Here is a 14,696-nt window from a genome sequence, read left to right on the forward strand (position 1 = left end):
TTTGTAAAGGGGGGTGGGGGACATTGGTGGTCCTGTTTGGGCTCCCAATGGTAGGGGGGGTGGGAGGGCTGCGTCTTTTGGCAGTGTTTATGAGGTTTCTTGCGAAGACCCACATCCGCTGTTTGAGTAGATGTATTTCGTCATAGAGGTCCCTTGTGTTGATGTTTGGATGATGGGCCAGGGAGACGTTGGGGAGGACAGAACATCTCGTGTCGATCTCCCTGTTGGTGTTGTGGATTATATAGGCTGGGGTGTCCTTTCTGGGCAGTAGTGTGGAGATCACGATCCGCGCCTCGGGGAATTCCCTGCTGGCCTTTTCTGCCATCCTGCTCACCGCCCAAGCCGTGCCTTCCTGTAGGGTGCGTAGGTCGTTCGTGCCTGTGTGGATCACAATCCATTTGGGGCTTCCAAGGGATTCTTTGTTCAGGATCTTCATTGCTTGGCCTGTGTTGCTGCACCATTTTTTCAGGACTTGATGGTCTGGGAACAGCCTCTGGGGGTCCAGAAACTTTCCGTTGGAGTCGGTCAGCAGGACCGCCTGAGGGGCTGGTTTTTCAGACTGGGTAACAGTAGTCTGGGTAGGACTCGCCTGGTGGCTGGTTGTTGGCTGGGTTTCTGGGATATGTTGTGTGGCAGGAGCGGGGTTTGGGGCTTTCGGTGTGTCCTCGTTTGGGGGGGTATCTGTCGGTTTTTGTGTTCCTGTGTGTGAGGACTGGGTAGCAGTTGTCTGGGCATGACTCGACTGAGGGCTGGTTGGAGCGGGGTTTGTGGCTTTCGGTGTGTCTTCGTGTGGGGTGGCATCCGGTGGGTTCTGTATCCTTGTGTGTGTTGTTTTTGTGTCCTCAGGTTTTTGGACCTTAAGAGGTTTGTGTTGCCAGCTGAGCCTTTCTACGGTCTCCTTCATTTTGTTTAGTTGAGTACGGAGTTCTTTGATCTCATTTCTTTGCTCCTCTATGGTCTTTCTCAGCTTGTGGATGGTGGACTCGTGTTCCGTTTTTAGCTGTTTGAATTCCTCCTTCAAATTCTTGGCCAGTGTTTCTCTGTATTCGTTGAGATCAAGTTCTAGTTTGGCCAGATTCTCTTTCATCATTTTGTTTTCGTTGAGAGGTGTGGGGGGGTGGAGATGGACAGGGAGGTGTTTTCCTCTGCTGGTCTCTCTTCTTCTTCCTCCACTTGGCTCTCCTCATCCTCTGTTCGACTCTCTTTTGCTTCCTGTCCATTGGTCCTCTTTGTGTCTGCCTTAGTTTTCAACTGGGGGAATTCCTTTTCGAAGGTGTCCAGATTTTCCACATTCCCCTGTATCATGATCTTTCTATTTTTGTTGTAGTAGCTTATGGTTAGCAGGGGGTCATCTTTATCTAGGTTTCCATCTTTACATATTTTCAGTCTGCCTCCACTGCCAATACCTTCACTGGAGACGTATGTGTAGTGTTTTTGTAAAATCTCCTTCCAGGAGGTGACGTATTCGGTGTAGAATATGAGGTTGTTCTTCAGCTTAGTCCCTTTGTGTGTGGTATAGTCCACGTAGAGGATTTCTGGGTTATTTTTTAGTGTTGTGTACTTGTATTTTTCCTTTGCTTTATTTTTTGTGCATTGCTCAGGATATATCATTTCCCTGCTCATTGTAGTCGTTTGTTTTTTGTCTCAGATAGATAACTTTTTTTTTTTCTCTTTTTTGTGTCGTGTTCCACCTTAGCCCACTTTTAGGTCCAAAATTGGGAGTTTTTCAGGGGTTCATCTTTGATATAGCTGCTCTTAAAGGTTTATCTTTCTCTTTTTCTCACAGGCTGTTGGTTCGGGTAGTTTATCGTTTCTCTCGGGTTTCTATTACTTTTCCTCGCGGGTTTGTTGTTCTTTTTTCAGGTTTTTTTTTTTTCGAGCTAAACTTAAATAAAATTAAACTTTTTCCGAACTAACTTTAACTAGAGTTAGGTAAAACTTATTTCTCCGGCTTTTTCTCTCCAGCTGGTGTTTCCTCTCCTCTCTCTCTCTCACGCTCCGTCTCTCTCTCTCTAGGTGCAGTTACCTCTCTTTGCTCCTTTTCTCCTTTCAGCCGTTTCCCTTCGTTCAAATTTCGCGCTCTCAGCTCTCAGCTCCCAACGCTCTCTCCGGGCTTCTGCCCTGCCCCAGCCCCTCGGCTCGGCTGTGCTGTCCCGGCCCGGTGTTTGTCCGAGTTTCTCCGACCCCGGAGTTTCTCGGGTTTCTCCGACCCCGGAGTTTCTCGGGTTTCAGGCCTCGGGCTTGCTCGCTCTCCAGGCCCGACCCGATCCGGCACCCCTACCTCTCCACTCGCCTCTTTGACTGGCTCGGGCCGCTCCTCCCGGTCTGGGTCGACTCCTGTTGCTGCTCGCTCTCCTTCTCTCCGGTGCCTCGCTCGGCCCGGTTCCTCGGGCCTTTCTCCGGCTTCAGGCTCCGTGCTCCGGTTGCTGCTCGGGCTCTGCTCTCTCTCTCTCTCTCTGTTCCCGGGTTTTCCTGCGCTGTTCTGGCTCCGATCCCCCGGCCGCTCTCTCTTTCGCACACTCCCAATCTCTCTCTCTGACACTCTCAATCTCTCTCTCTCTCACACTCCCAATCTCTCTCTCTCTCACATTCCCAATCTCTCTCTCTCTCACACTCCCAATCTCTCTCTCTCGCACACTCCCAATCTCTCTCTCTCTCACACTCCCAGTCTCTCTCTCTCTCACACTCCCAGTCTCTCACTCTCTCACACTCCCAATATCTCTCTCTCACACTCCCAATCTCTCTCTCTCTCACACTCCCAGTCTCTCTATCTCTCACACTCCCAATCTCTCTCTCTCACTCCCAATCTCTCTCTCTCACACTCCCAATCTCTCTCTCTCACATACTCCCAAACTCTCTATCTCTCTCACTCCCAATCTCTCTCTCTCTCTCTCGCTCCCAATCTCTCTCTCTCTCACACTCCCAATCTCTCTCTCTCACACTCCCAATCTCTCTCTCTCACATACTCCCAAACTCTCTATCTCTCTCACTCCCAATCTCTCTCTCTCTCTCGCTCCCAATCTCTCTCTCTCTCACACTCCCAATCTCTCTCTCTCACACTCCCAATCTCTCTCTCTCATACTCCCAGTCTCTCTCTCTCAGACACTCCCAGTCTCTCTCTCTCACACACTCCCATCCTTTCTCTCTCTCGCACTCCCAATCTCTCTCTCTCGCACTCCCAATCTCTCTCTCTCTCTCATTCCCAATCTCTCTCTCTCTCTCACTCCCAATCTGTCTCTCTCCCACACAACCAATCTCTCTCTCTCTCACACTCCCAATCACCCTCTGTCTCACACTCCCAAACTCTCTCTCTCTCACACTCCCAATCTCTCTCTCTCACACTCCCAATCTCTCTCTCTCAGACTCCCAATCTCTCTCTCTCTCACACTCCCAGTCTCTCTCTCTCTCACACTCCCAATCTCTCTCTCTCTCACACTCCCAATCTCTCTATCTCACACTCCCAATATCTCTCTCTCACACTCCCAATCTCTCTCTCTCACACTCACAATCTCTCTCTCTCTCACACTCACAATCTCTCTCTCTCTCACGCTCCCAAACTCTCTCTCTCACACACTCCCAATCTCTCTCTCTCACACTCACAATCTCTCTCTCTCACACTCCCAGTCTCTCTCTCTCTCACACTACCAATCTCTCTCTCTCACATTCCCAGTCTCTCTCTCTCTCACACTCCCAGTCTCTCTCTCTCACACTCCCAATCTCTGTCTCTCACAATCCCAATCTCTCTCGGTTTCGCACTCCAAATCTCTCTCTCTCTCACACTCCCAAACTCTCTCTCTCGCTCCCAATCTCTCTCTCTCTCTCACTCCTAATCTCTCTCTCTCTCACACTCCCAATCTCTCTCTCACACTCCCAATCTCTCTCTCTCTCACACTCCCAATCTCTCTCTCACACTCCCAATCTCTCTCTCTCTCACACTCCCAATTTCTCTCTCTCACACTCCCAGTCTCTCTCTCTCTCTCACACTCCCAGTCTCTCTCTCTCACACTCCCAATCTCTCTAACTCACACTCCCAATCTCTCTCGCTCTCACACTCCAAATCTCTCTCTCTCTCACACGCCCAATCTCTCTCTCTCGCTCCCAATCTCTCTCTCTCTCTCACTCCCAATCTCTCTCTCTCTAACACTCCCAATTTCTCTCTCACACTCCCAATCTCTCTCTCTCTCACACCCCAATCTCTCTCTCACTCACACTCCCAATCTCTCTCTCTCTCTCACATTCCCAATCTCTCTCTCTCTCACACTCCCAATCTCTCTCTCTCACACTCCCAATCTCTCTCTCTCTCACACTCCCAATCTCTCTCTCTGACACTCCCAATCTCTCTCTCTCTCTCACATTCCCAATCTCCCTCTCTCTCACAATCCCAATCTCTCTCTCACACACACTCCCAATCTCTCTCTGTCACACTCCCAATCTCTCTCTCTGTCACACTCCCAATCTCTCTCTCTCTCACACTCCCAATCTCTCTCTCTCGCACACTCCCAATCTCTCTCTCTGACACTCTCAATCTCTCTCTCTCTCACACTCCCAATCTCTCTCTCTCTCACATTCCCAATCTCTCTCTCTCTCACACTCCCAATCTCTCTCTCTCGCACACTCCCAATCTCTCTCTCTCTCACACTCCCAGTCTCTCTCTCTCGCACACTCCCAATCTCTCTCTCTCTCACACTCCCAGTCTCTCTCTCTCTCACACTACCAGTCTCTCACTCTCTCACACTCCCAATATCTCTCTCTCACACCCCCAGTCTCTCTATCTCTCACACTCCCAATCTCTCTCTCTCACTCCCAATCTCTCTCTCTCACACTCCCAATCTATCTCTCTCACATACTCCCAAACTCTCTATCTCTCTCACTCCCAATCTCTCTCTCTCTCTCGCTCCCAATCTCTCTCTCTCACACTCCCAATCTCTCTCTCTCACATACTCCCAAACTCTCTATCTCTCTCACTCCCAATCTCACTCTCTCTCTCGCTCCCAATCTCTCTCTCTCTCACACTCCCAATCTCTCTCTCACACTCCCAATCTCTCTCTCTCATACTCCCAGTCTCTCTCTCTCACACACTCCCAGTCTCTCTCTCTCACACACTCCCATCCTCTCTCTCTCTCGCACTCCCAATCTCTCTCTCTCGCACTCCCAATCTCTCTCTCTCTCTCACTCCCAATCTCTCTCTCTGTCTCACTCCCAATCTGTCTCTCTCTCACACACCCAATCTCTCTCTCTCTCACACTCCCAATCACTCACTCTCTCACACTCCCAATCTCTCTCTCTCTCACACTCCCACACTCTCTCTCTCACACTCCCAATCTCTCTCTCTCTCACACTCCCAATCTCTCTCTCTCACACTCCCAATCTCTCTCTCTCACACTCACAATCTCTCTCTCTCACACTCACAATCTCTCTTTCTCTGACACCCCCAATCTCTCTCTCTCTCACACTCCCAATCTCTCTCTCTCACGCTCCTAATCTCTCTCTCTCACAATCCCAAACTCTCTCGCTCACACTCCCAATCTCTCTCTCTCTCACACTCCCAATCTCTCTCTCTCACACTCCCAATCTCTCTCTCTTACACTCCCAGTCTCTCTCTCTCTCACACTCCCAGTCTCTCTCTCTCACACTCCCAATCTCTCTCTCTCACACTCCAAATCTCTCTCGCTCTCACACTCCAAATCTCTCTCTCTCACACTCCCAATCTCACTCTCTCGCTCCCAATCTCTCTCTCTCTCTCACTCCCAATCTCTCTCTCTCTCACACTCCCAAACTCTCTCTCACACTCCCAATCTCTCTCTCTCTCACACCCCCAATCTCTCTTTCTCTCACACTCCCAATCTCTCTCTCTCACACTCCCAATCTCTCTCTCTCTCACATTCCCAATCTCTCTCTCTCACACACTCCCAATCTCTCTCACTCACACTCCCAATCTCTCTCTCTCTCACACTCCCAATCTCTCTCTCTGTCACACTCCCAATCTCTCTCTCTCCCACTCCCAATCTCTCTCTCTCTCACACTCCCAATTTCTCTCTCTGACTCTCCCAATCTCTCTCTCTCTCTCACGTTCCCAATCTCTCTCTCTCTCACACTCCCAATCTCTCTCTCTCTCACACTCCCAATCTCTCTCTCTCACAATCCCAATCTCTCTCTCTCACACTCCCAATCACTCTCTCTCTCACACTCCCAATCTCTCTCGCTCTCTCACTCCCAATCTCTCTCTCTCTCACACTCCCAATCTCTCTCTCTCACACTCCAAATCTCTCTCTCTCTCACACTCCCAAGCTCTCTCTCACTCACACTTCCAATCTCTCTCTCTCACACTCCCAATCTCTCTCACTCTCACACTCCCAATCTCTCTCTCTCTCACACTCCCAGTCTCTCTCTCTCTCACACTCCCAGTCTCTCTCTCTCACACTCCCAATCTCTCTCTCTCACACTCCAAATCTCTCTCGCTCACACACTCCAAATCTCTCTCTCTCTCACACTCCCAATCTCACTCTCTCGCTCCCAATCTCTCTCTCTCTCTCACTCCCAATCTCTCTCTCTCTCACACTCCCAAACTCTCTCTCACACTCCCAATCTCTCTCTCTCTCACACCCCCAATCTCTCTCTCTCTCAGACTCCCAATCTCTCTCTCACACTCCCAATCTCTCTCTCTCTCTCACATTCCCAATCTCTCTCTCTCTCACACTCCCAATCTCTCTCTCTCACACTCCCAGTCTCTCTCTCTCTCACACTCCCAGTCTCTCTCTCTCACACTCCCAATCTCTCTCTCACACTCCAAATCTCTCTCGCTCTCACACTCCAAATCTCTCTCACTCTCACACTCCCAATCTCACTCTCTCGCTCCCAATCTCTCTCTCTCTCTCACTCCCAATCTCTCTCTCTCTCACACTCCCAAACTCTCTCTCACACTCCCAATCTCTCTCTCTCTCACACCCCCAATCTTTCTTTCTCTCACACTCCCAATCTCTCTCTCTCACACTCCCAATCTCTCTCTCTCTCTCACATTCCCAATCCCTCTCTCTCTCACACTCCCAATCTCTCTCACTCACACTCCCAATCTCTCTCTCTCACACTCCCAATCTCTCTCTCTCTCACACTCTCAATCTCTCTCTCTGTCACACTCCCAATCTCTCTCTCTCCCACTCCCAATCTCTCTCTCTCTCACACTCCCAATTTCTCTCTCTGACTCTCCCAATCTCTCTCTCTCTCTCACATTCCCAATCTCTCTCTCTCTCACACTCCCAATCTCTCTCTCTCTCACACTCCCAATCTCTGTCTCTCTCACACTCCCAATCTCTCTCTCTCACACTCCCAATCACTCTCTCTCTCACACTCCCAATCTCTCTCGCTCTCTCACTCCCAATCTCTCTCTCTCTCACACTCCCAATCTCTCTCTCTCACACTCCCAATCTCTCTCTCTCTCACACTCCCAATCTCTCTCTCACTCACACTTCCAATCTCGCTCTCTCACACTCCCAATCTCTCTCACTCTCACACTCCCAATTTCTCTCTCTCACAATCCCAGTATCTCTCTCTCTCACACTCCCAGTCTCTCTCTCTCACACTCCCAATCTCTCTCTCTCACACTCCAAATCTCTCTCGCTCACACACTCCAAATCTCTCTCTCTCTCACACTCCCAATCTCACTCTCTCGCTCCCAATCTCTCTCTCTCTCTCACTCCCAATCTCTCTCTCTCTCACACTCCCAAACTCTCTCTCACACTCCGAATCTCTCTCTCTCTCACACCCCCAATCTCTCTCTCTCTCTCACTCCCAATCTCTCTCTCTCACACTCCCAATCTCTCTCTCTCTCTCAGATCCCCAATCTCTCTCTCTCTCACACTCCCAATCTCTCTCTCACACTCCCAATCTCTCTCTCTCTCACACTCCCAATCTCTCTCTCTGTCACAGTCCCAATCTCTCTCTCTCCCACTCCCAATCTCTCTCTCTCTCACACTCCCAATTTCTCTCTCTGACTCTCCGAATCTCTCTCTCTCTCTCACATTCCCAATCTCTCTCTCTCTCACAATCCCAATCTCTCTCTCTCTCTCACTCCCAATCTCTCTCTTTCTCTCACTCCCAATCTCCCTCTCTCTCACACTCTCAATCGCTCTCTCTCTCACACTCCCTATCTCTCTCTCTCACACTCCCAGTCTCTCACTATCACACACTCCCAGTCTCGCTCTCTCACACACTCCCATTCTCTCTCTCACTCACACTCCCAGTCTCTCTCTCTCCCACTCCCAGCCTCTCTCTCTCGCACTCCCAATCTCTCTCTCACTCTTCCAATCTCTCTCTCTCTCACAGTCCCAATCTCTCTCTCTCACACTCCCAATCTCTCTCTCTCACACTCCCAATCTCTCTCTCTCACACTCCCAATCTCTCTCTCTCTCACACTCCCAATCTCTCTCTCACACTCCCAGTCTCTCTCTCTCTCACACTACCAATCTCTCTCTCTCACTCTCCCAGTCTCTCTCTCTCTCACACTCCCAGTCTCTCTCTCTCTCACACTCCCAATCTCTCTCTCTCACACTCACAGTCTCTCTCTCTCACACTCCCAATCTCTCTCTCTCTCACACTCCCAATCTCTCTCTCTCTCACACTCCCAATCTCTCTCTCTCTCACACTAACAATCTCTCCCTCTCTCACACTCCCAATCTCTCTCTCTCTCTCTCACTCCCAATCTCTCTCTCTCTCTCACACTCCCAATCTCTCTCTCTCTCACACTCCCAATCTCTCCCTCTCTCACACTCCCAATCTCTCTCTCTCTCACACTCCCAATCTCTCTCTCTCTCTCACTCCCAGTCTCTCTCTCTCTCTCACTCCCAATCTCTCTCTCTCTCACACTCCCAATCTCTCTCTCTCTCACACTCCCAGTCTCTCTCTCTCAAACACTCCCAGTCTCTCTCTCTCACACACTCCCAGTCTTTCTCTCTCACACACTCCCAATCTCTCTCTCTCGCACTCCCAATCTCTTTCTCTCACACTCCCAATCTCTCTCTCTCACACTTCCAATCTTTCTATCTCTCACACTCCCAATCTCTCTCTCTCTCTCACACTCCCAATCTCCCTCTCTCTCCCACTCCCAATCTCTCTCTCTCTCACACTCCCAATCTCTCTCTCTCTCACACTCCCAATTTCTCTCTCTCTCACACTCCCAATCTCTCTCTCTCTCACACTCCCAATCTCTCTCTCACACTCCCAATCTCTCTCTCTAACACTCCCAATCTCTCTCTCTCTCACACTCCCAATCTCTCTCTCTCACACTCCCAATCTCTCTCTCTCACACTCCCAGTCTCTCTCTCTCACACTCCCAGTCTCTCTCTCACACTCCCAATCTCTCACACTACCAATGTCTCTCTCTCACATTCCCAATCTCTCTCTCTCACACTCCCAATCTCGCTCTCTCACACTCCCAGTCGCTCTCTCTCTCTCTCTCTCACTCCCAATCTCTATCTCTCACACGCCCAATCTCTCTCTCTCTCACACTCCCTATCTCTCTCTCTCACACTCCCAATCTCTCCCTCTAACAGTCCCAATCTCTCTCTCTCTCTCCTTCCCTCTCTCTCGCTCTCTCCTTCCCTCTCTCTCTCTCTTTCCCTCTCTCTCTCTCTCTCCTTCCCGCTCTCTCTGTCTCTCTCTCCTTCCCTCTCTCTCTCTCTCTCCTTCCCTCTCTCTCTCTCTCTCCATCCCTCTGCCTCCCCTCTCTCCCTCCCCTCTCTCTCCTTCTCCTCCCTCCCCCACCTTCTACCCCTTCCCTTCCCTACCCCACCTTCCCTCCACCCTCCAGCCTCCCCTCTCCCCCCTCCTGCTCCCCCATTCCCTCCCTCCCCCTCCCCCCTTCCCTCCCCCTCCCCACTCCCCCTCCCCCTCCCCACTCCCCCTCCCCCTTCCTCCCCCTTCCCTTCCTCCCCCTTCCCCCCGTCGCTCGCTCTCTCTCTCTTCCCCCCAGTCTCTCGCTCTCTCTCTTCCCCCCAGTCTCTCGCTCTCTCAGTTCCCCCCAGTCTCTCGCTCTCTCTCTTCCCCCGTCTCTCGCTCTCTCTGTTCCCCCCCAGTCGCTCTCTCTCTACCCCCCCAGTCATGCTCACTACCCCGTCTCTCGCTCTCTCTCTCCCCCTCCAGTCGCTCTCTCTCTTCCCCCCAGTCGCTCTCTCTCTTCCACCCAGTCGTCTCTCTCTTCCTCCCAGTCACTCTCTCTCTTCCCCCCAGTCGCTCCGTCTCTCTCTTCCAACAACAACATGCCCTCAAAAAAACCTCAGCACTGCCGGGCACCCCCAGCTAGTATTAAATACAAGAGCTAATTAGCAAATTAATTCAATGTTCAGAGTTTCCCAGTCTAATAATAAATATAAACCGCTGCTAAACTGTTATTTCAAAGATTATAAGAAAATGTGAAATTACATCAGGACCACTAAAATTTAACAGGCCGACGAAGCAGATTTTTACTTGTTTACCTCCCACATTGTCTGATTCAGTTCCAGTTACTGAAACCCGCAGCCTGAGACTCATGGGTGTTACCATCCTGATCAAGGCCCAGACTGTTACTCATTAACTAGAGTCTATTTGCTCGAGATTGCAATCAGCGATCTTTCTCCCTTGCCATCTCTGCCCTTCTCTGATCCGAAAATAACCTGGTTTTATGCTGAGCAATGAGATATAGTTGAGGAAACAAAACTGATTCCCACTCCAGAACATCGTTTCACTGCGCGGTTTTCTGAACCACAGATGGAAGAGCTGCGGGGAAATGTAATCATTGTTACCACACAGAGGATTAATGAGTTTGGTTAAAAGGTCAGTAATTTAACAGAACAATTCAAACTGAATGAGAGCATGTGTGATTCTGATCGAGTCCTGCACCAGAGCACAGGGCGGGGAGGGATTGTACTGATCAGGCTGACGGTTGGGTTTATAATTGTGAAGTGTAACTAACTTTAACCAGGGTGTGCAGAACCCACAACGCTAACTTACCCGGACTCTCTGGAAACAGAGCCAGGAGCCACAGCACAACGTAAGCACCCGGAATGTACTGAGTAAAATGCTTGTGTTTTAAAGTAGCGAAATTGCCATTTATTTGCGCAGCAGTTCAAAGATATAGACAAGTTTACATGACAATAATGGACAGGTAACAAAAAGTGTATTTTCAGAAATTAATTTACTGGGAGTTGTGTGATTTAACAGAATAAAACTTCCAATGTAATTTCACACGCTAAAATTCTGCTGCTGTAAATACTATTCAAGTACATTTATCATGTAAAACACGTTTAGGAACAAAGAGTCAGAGGGCTACGTCATAGAAGCATAGAATCATTCAGCACAGAAGGCACAGCGAGCCTGTGCCAGAACTTTAAAAGAGCAATCTAATTAGTCTCACTCCCCTGCTCTCTCCCCTGAGCCCTACAATGTTCTCCACTTTAGTTATTTGTCCAATTCCATTTTAAAAGTTTCTATTGCATTTTCTTCTACCACTATTTCGGGAATTGCATTCCAGAAACAGAATAACTCGATGCCTAAAAATATCTCCTCATCTCACCTCTGGCACTTTTGCCAATTGCATTAAATCTGTGTCTTCTTTATACCGACCCTTCGGTCAATAGATACAGTTTTTCCTTCTTAATTCTATGAAAATAGCAAATTTGCACGGCTTTGAACGCCTCTATTTAATCTCGTCTTAACCTTCTTTGATTTAAGGAGAACAATTCCATCTTCTCTAGTCTCCTCATGTAACCGAAGTCCCTCATTTCTGTTACCACTCTAGTAATTCTCATCTGCGCCTTCTACAAGGCTCCGACAGCCTTCGTAAAGTGCTGTGTCCAGAATTGAACAGGTGCGACCTAGCCAGTGTTTGGTAAAGGTTTAGCATAACTTCCTTGCTTTGCACAACTGTGGCAGATAGAGATCAGTTTGGGAAAGTGTGAGTTCATTCACGTTGGATCTAAAAAGAATAGATCAGAGTATTTTATAATTGGTTAGAAGTTAGGAACTATGGATGAGTAGTGAGAACGAGTGGCCCATGTACAGAAATCACTGGCAGCTAATGATCGGTAACAAAAGTATTTAAAAGTCTAACGGAATGTTGGCCATTATCTCGAGGGCTGGAATACAAAGGGGTAGAAGTTCTGTTCCAGCTGTACAGAGCTCTGGTTAGACCCATTTAGAGAACTGTGTTTAGTTCTGGGCACTGCACCTCGCGAACAGTATCTTGGCTTTGGTGGTGGTGCAGCTCAGATTCACTGGAATGATACCGGGGCTAAAAGTTTTAAGTTATGTGAGTGGATTGCACAGACGAAGCTTTTATTCCCTTGATTATACAAGATTAAGGGGTGATCTAATTGAGGTGTTTAAGATGATCAAAGGAAATACTGGGATAGAAAGAGTTAAACTATTTCCTTTGGTAGATTAGTCCAGAAAAAGGTGGCATAACCTTAAACGCACAGCTCGGCCGTTCAGGGGTGATATTAGAAAGCACTTCTTCGGATACAGTGTAGTGGAAATCTGGAACACTCGTCTTCAAAAAGCTGTTGAGGCTCGGTCAATTGAAAGTTAGAAAATAGCTAATGATAGATTTTTGTTAGGCTGTGGTATTTTGTATTACAGAACCAAGGCGGGTAGATGGAGTTAAGATACAGCTCAGCCATGATCGAATTGAAAGGAGGAACAAGCTAGAATGAATGAGTGGCCTACTCCTGTTGCTATGTTCCTATATTCCTATGCCTCTATATATAAAGCTGATGGTCTCATATACTTTTCTGAATGATTTATCATCCTATCCTGCCACCTTCAAAGATTTCTATATGTGTACCCCCATGTTTTCCTGTTCCTGCAACCCCTTTAGATTTGTAACATTTTTTGAATATTGCCTCATTCTTCCTTCCAAAGTGCATCACTTCACACTTCTCCGTGTTAAATTACACCTGCCATGTGCCTGTCCATTTCACCAGACGGTCTATTTCCTTCTGAAATCTTCTGCTATCCTCCTCACGGTTTGCGACTTTTCCGACATTCATGTCATCTACAAACTTTTAAATATGCACTGTATACACAAGTCCAGGTCACTAATATATATCAAAGTGCGCAGTGGTCATACTACCGAGCCCTGAGGTCTCCACTGTATATATTCCTCCAGTTTGAAAAATATCGGTTCACAACTATTTTCTGTTTTCTGTCACTTCGCCAATCTAGTATCCACGCTGCCACTACACCTTTAATATCATTGGTTCTAATTTTGGTAACCAGTCTATTGTGAGGTACTCTATTAAAATGCCTTCTGAAAATCCACATACAGAACATCAACTGCACTACCTTCAACAACCCTGTCCTATTTCATCGATTAACCCAATCAAGTCAGCCAGATTTGATTTGCCTTTAAAAAGGTCAATTTTGGCTGGTGCTCTTTTTTTATTCGGTTATTTGACGTGGGCGTCGCCCACAATTATTGCCCATCCATAATTGCCATTGAGAAGGTGGTGGTGAGCCACCTTCTTGAACCGCTGCAGTCTGTGTGATGAAGATATTCCCACAGTGCTGTTAGGGAGGGAGCTCCAGGATTTTGATCCAGCGACGATGAAGGATCGGCACTACACTTCTAAGTCAGGATGTTGTTGGATGTTAACGTGGAGGTGGTGGTGTTCCCATGCGCCTGCTGCACTTGTCCTTCTAGCTGGAAGAGGCCTCGAGTTTGGGAGGTGCTGCCGAAGAAGCCTTGGTGAGTTGCTGCAGTGCATCTTGTAGATAGTACCCACTGCAGCAAAAGTACGCCGGTGGTGGAGGCAGTGAAATCACAGGAAATCACAGGAACCCCACAGTGCAGATAGAGGCCATTTCGGCCCATCGAGCCTGCACCGACACATATCCCACCCTATCCCCGTAACCCCACGTATTTAATCCCCCTAACACTAAGGGTCAATTTATCATAGCCAATCAACCTAACCCGCACATCTTTGGACTGTGGGAGGAAACCGGAGCACCCGGAGGAAACCCACGCAAACATGGGGAGAATGTGCAAACTCCACACAGACAGTCGCCCGAGGCCGGATTCGAACCCGGGTCCCTGGCGCTGTGAGGCAACAGTGCTAACCACTATGCCACCGTGGTTTAAGGTGGTATATGGGAAGCCAATCAAGCGGACTGCTTTGTCTTGGATGGTGTCGAGCTCCTTGAGTATTGCTGGAGCTGCACACATCCAGGCAATTGGTGAGTATTCCATCACACTCCTTACGTGTGGCTTGTAGATGGTGGAAAGGCTTTGGGGAGTCAGGAGGTGAGACAATCACCACAGAATACCTAGCCTCCGACCTGCTTTTGTTGCCTGTGTGGTGGTACCACTGGTTGCCCCTTACATTGAGACACATAATTCCCTTTAACTTACCTAACTGTATGTACTTAACTTACTTATATATGTTAGCTTACCTGTTGGGGCCGTTGCCCTTTTAACTTACCTGTGGGGCCGTTGCCCTTTTAACTTACCTGTTGGGGCCATTGCCCCTTTAAGACGTGCCCTAGTGCGCTGACGTCACGTACGGCGTGACGTGTGTGCGGCGGCCGTCGGCCCAACTCGGCCTACCAGGACGGCTGCTGGCACAACCCGTCCTAGCGTCTTCGGCCGCATCGGCCAGCTGGCGGGAGTGAAGCGATCCTCCGCTCCCGCGGCAAGCACCGGCACAGCCCGGCCTCGCGACCTCGGTCTC

Source organism: Somniosus microcephalus, unplaced genomic scaffold (assembly GCF_052327205.1).
Source record: "Somniosus microcephalus isolate GS21.2 unplaced genomic scaffold, FLI_Smic_1.0 unresolved_chr2, whole genome shotgun sequence".
Lineage (NCBI taxonomy): Eukaryota > Metazoa > Chordata > Chondrichthyes > Squaliformes > Somniosidae > Somniosus > Somniosus microcephalus.